The following is a 4707-nucleotide window of genomic DNA, read 5'->3' on the forward strand; positions in this document are numbered from 1 at the left end:
CAAGAAGCCATTTATTGTCAAACCTTAGAAAAACATATCTTATGAGAAGGCGACCTTTTCCCAAATCCCAATTTGGGTTAAATTCTCGCAGCTAGGAATGCACTATCGTGGTGAGCGATGCTTGAGGTTGATAGCAGGGATGTTGGGGAAGGTTATTCGAGTTGACAATGCTACTATCAACAAAGCCCATATATAATTTGCAAGAGTTCTTGCGGAAATGCAGATTGAAGGTACCTTCCGAGAATCTCTCTCATTCACAAATGAGGACAATGAATTAGTCTATGTAAAGGTGGAATATGACTGGAAGCCGGTAAAGTGCACTAAGTGTCAACAATTAGGCCATCAAATGGAGTCTTGTAGAGCAGATGTGGTGCAAAAATGAGTATCAAAACTTGCTGTCCAGAATGCTGTAGACACTAGTGGAAAAAATGTCAAGTGCTGCATGACATGTGTTGCGGTTTGTGTGAGATGCAACATAAAATATATAGGAAAAATGAAAAGATAAGGGTTATATGCTGCGGTTTTCTTGGAATCGCAACATATACTCCTTGCTTAAAAAATTCAAAAAAAAGGGGTATATGTTGCGGTTCCAAGAAAATCGTAACATATAATGTATTTTTTTTTAAATGCGCCCCCTCATATACAGTTTCATGAGTATTTTCATTCCTACGACTGTTTCATTCGCGACTGTGTTGCTTCCTTCTTCTTCAACATTTGAAACCATGAAATTTGCCATTTGAAACCCATACGACTGCTACTGTTTCATTCCCATACCACTATTGCTTCTTTCAAAAACCCACGACTGTCTTGTTCTTCTTCTTCTTTTTCTTTATGCTACTATTTCAAAACCACGAAATTTCTTAAAAACCCACCTACGAAATTGTTTGAAATTTGCTTCTTTCTACTGTCCTTCATCGAAATTTGCTTCCAAACCCACAACACTATTAAGGTAATGTTCATTTCATGGTGGTTTTAGTGTTTTTGATTTTTTTTAACTTTTTTTTTTTGAAAAAATGGTTGTACTTACTAATTTTGTTTTTGTTATGTCATTGTAGGTCACATTGTAACTATTCTTCATCTAGATACACAAGGTAATTTATTTGATACCAATTTTTATTGTTTTTCACATTTTTAGCGTTTAGGGAGATTTACATTATTATTTATATTTTGTATATGAGTTTGATATTTTTCAAAGTTATGTTATTAATTTGTTAAATATGTGGTTTGTTTTTGTACATATGTTTTTAATTATTAGAATTAGAATATAAATATTTTTAGGGTGAAATAATTTTATTTTATAATTTATATTTTGAATATGATTTTATTACAATGTAGTGCTTAAATTGAAGTATGAAGTATAGAATATATGTTTGGTTATATAGAATTAGAATGTGAAGTATGAAGTATGAAGTATATAATGTTAATTATTCTAAGTGATTTTATTTTAGAACACAATGTAGTGCTTATATAGAATTAGTATATGTATTTAGGGTTAATATATTTGGTATAAAAAGTATATATTAAATATGTTTGGTATAAATAAGTATATATGTGTATTAATTTTATTTTGAATTAATTAATCACACTTAGGATGACAAAAGATCGTTCTTGGATATATGGAAGCATTGAATCATTAGAATTTATTGATGGTGTATTAGAATTTTATAGTATTGCCGTTGAACATCAAGTTAAGACAGGGGGAGTTGGTTTTTATTGCCCATGTGTCAAGTGTGGAAATGTATCAAAGATAGATTGTGTTGATATCCTTACGGAGCACATACTTCGACGTCGGTTTAGGCCTCAATATCATGTTTGAGTTTGGCATGGTGAGGAGGGAGTTTACAAAGAAAATAAGTGTTGTTAAGGATGTCGATGTAGTAGATCGTGTTGATGGCTATGAGACAGATGAAGAGAATGTCGATGAGGATGTAGTTCGTGTTGATGATGATGGAGGGAGTCGAGGATGAGTTAGGAAAACGTCCTCGTGTTTTTGACTTGTTGACAGAGGCTTCTTAAAAGCTTTTGAACCCTGGTTGTACAAAGTTCACCAAACTAACAGCTGTGTTGACAATTTTCAACATTAAGTCAAAGTTCAATTGGAGTGACACTAGTTTCACAATGTTATTAGAAGCGTTAAGTGAGATGCTTCCTGAGGGAAATGAACTTCCAAAGTCGACATATTATGCCAAAAAATTCATGTGTCCTTTCGGCTTAGAGTACCAGAAGATTCATGTGTGTCCGAATAATTGTGTATTGTATCGGAATGAAATGAAACTTAGAAAAGTGTCTTAGGTGTGGGTTATTGCGTTACAAGCGTAAAGGGGCTAGGGATGCTAAAGGGCCCCCAGCTAAGGTATTATGGTATCTTCCAGTAATACCTAGATTGAAGCGCTTGTTTTCTATAAAGAAAGATGCGTTAAATTTGAGAAGGTCACTTGCTCACACATCCATCCGATTCTTCGGAGTGAAGGAGTGTTGATAGGTTGCATAAGACATTTGGGGATGAAGTTCGTAATTTAAGGCTTGGACTGTGTACGGATGGAATGAACCCATTAGGCAATCTTAGTTCTCAACATAGTACTTGGCCGGTACTGTTAGTGATCTATAATTTTCCACCTTGGTTGTGTATGAAGCGTAAGTACATGATGCATTCGCTTCTTATCTCGGGTCCTAAACAACCTGGCAATGACATAGATGTATATCTTGCACCTCTTTTTGAGGATTTGAGAAAGATGTGAGATTAAGGCGTTTTCGTGTTTGATGCACATGCTAATGAGGAGCTTACCTTGCATGTAATGCTCTTATGCACCGTTCATGATTTTCTGGCATATGGCAACTTATCAGGGTATAAGAATAGAGGGAAGAAAGCATGCCCAATATGTATCAATGACATGGAATCCACGTGGATTCCTAAGTGCAAGCACATATTCATGCACCATCGAAAGTTCCTCCTACGAGATCACCAATATCGTAAGAAGAAAAAGATGTTCAACGAGGAGGTTGAGGAACGTGTAACTCGTCGACCGTTGACCGGTTATGAGGTTTACAAACAGGTTAAGAAAGTTGAGACTGTATTTGGTAAAACAGGGCAAGTGCAAGGGGTTGAAGACCGACTATGGAAAAAAGAATCAATCTTTTGGAAGCTTCCATATTGGAGATATCTACAGGTTAGGCAATTTCTTGACATTATGCATATAGAGAAAAATATATGCGATGCCATACTCGGGACGCCCATGAACATTCTGGGTAAGACAAAGGATGTTAAGGCCGTGCGAGATTACTTTGAATGTAAGAGTATTCGTCCGGAGTTGTGGCCATAGGTTAAGGTGAGTAAGAAAAGAAATAGAGCTGATGAAGTTGTTGGCAGTAACAAGGGAAAGGGCAATAAGAATAAGATGAGTAATAAAAAAATATTATTTGCCTCAAGCTTGCTACACTTTGTCCAAGGCAGAGAAGCGAGCATTTTGTGAGTCTTTGTATGGCATTAAGGTTCCGTCTGGGTACTCATCCAACATGAAGAGATTTGTGACCCTAAATGGCGAGTTGAAGTTGGGAAGCATGAAATCTCACGATTGCCATGTAATGATGCAAGTGTTCTTACTAATTGCGATCGGTGGAATACTGCCAAAACATGTGAGATATGCTATTACCGAGCTATGTTCGTTCTTTTACACAATTTGTAGTAAAGTTCTTGATCCCTTTAAGCTTGATGCTTTTCAAGTCGACGTGATTGTAACTTTATGCAAGTTTGAGATATATTTTCCACCTTTTTTTTGACATAATGGTTCATCTTATTGTCCATCTCGTTCCTGAAATCAAGCTTTTGGGTCCATTTTTTTTAAGGTGGTGTTATCCTTTTGAGAGACACATGGGAGTTTTATAAAACAAAGTGAGGAATCCAGCATAACCCGAAGAAAGTATGATTCAAGGCATTGTAAGCGATGAGATTGGTAACTTCATAGCCGAGTACATGGCCATGGCAAAGCCTATTGGACTTCCCACCTTTCGACATGAAGGAAGGCTTGAGGGAAAAGAAACAATTGGCTCCAAATCGATCACACCTCCTCGAGAAAGTATTCTACAAGCACACTTGTATGTATTGCATCATATTCCAGATTCCATCCTTTTCTGAATGATTATTTTGATGTATTGCGCGCCAAATATCCTTTTAAAGAAGATAGGGCATTGATGCAGTTGCATAATCAGACATTTATTGATTGGTTTCATAATCGAGTAATATGTGAAGAACTCAAGGCTGTATCTGAAACTGTTAAGTGGTTAGCTTTTGGTCCTCATGATGATGTCAACAAATATGAGGGTTACGATGTCAACGGGTTCACAATTTCGAATGAGGGTCAAGATAAGAAGTCAACATATCTGCAGAATAGAAGGGTTTCTATTTTTGTGTTATCTACATTTTACGCGAGTGCCAAGGATCAATCGCCGATTGATTCTAAATTGGTATACCACGGGCAGGTACATGAAATATGGAAGCTTGACTACTCTAGTTTCACTATTGGTCTTTTCAAATGCAAGTGGATAGATAGTAATCGACCATGTGTAAAAAATGATGACCCTTGTAGGTTCACTTTTGTAGACTTAACTCGTTTGCGTGATAGTGAGGAGCCATTTATACTATACAGGCCAAGCATGTATTCTACATTGTAGACCCATCTGATAAAAAATGGTCTATTGTTGTAATGGGAA

Source organism: Amaranthus tricolor, chromosome 9 (assembly GCF_026212465.1).
Source record: "Amaranthus tricolor cultivar Red isolate AtriRed21 chromosome 9, ASM2621246v1, whole genome shotgun sequence".
Taxonomy (NCBI): Eukaryota; Viridiplantae; Streptophyta; class Magnoliopsida; order Caryophyllales; family Amaranthaceae; genus Amaranthus; species Amaranthus tricolor.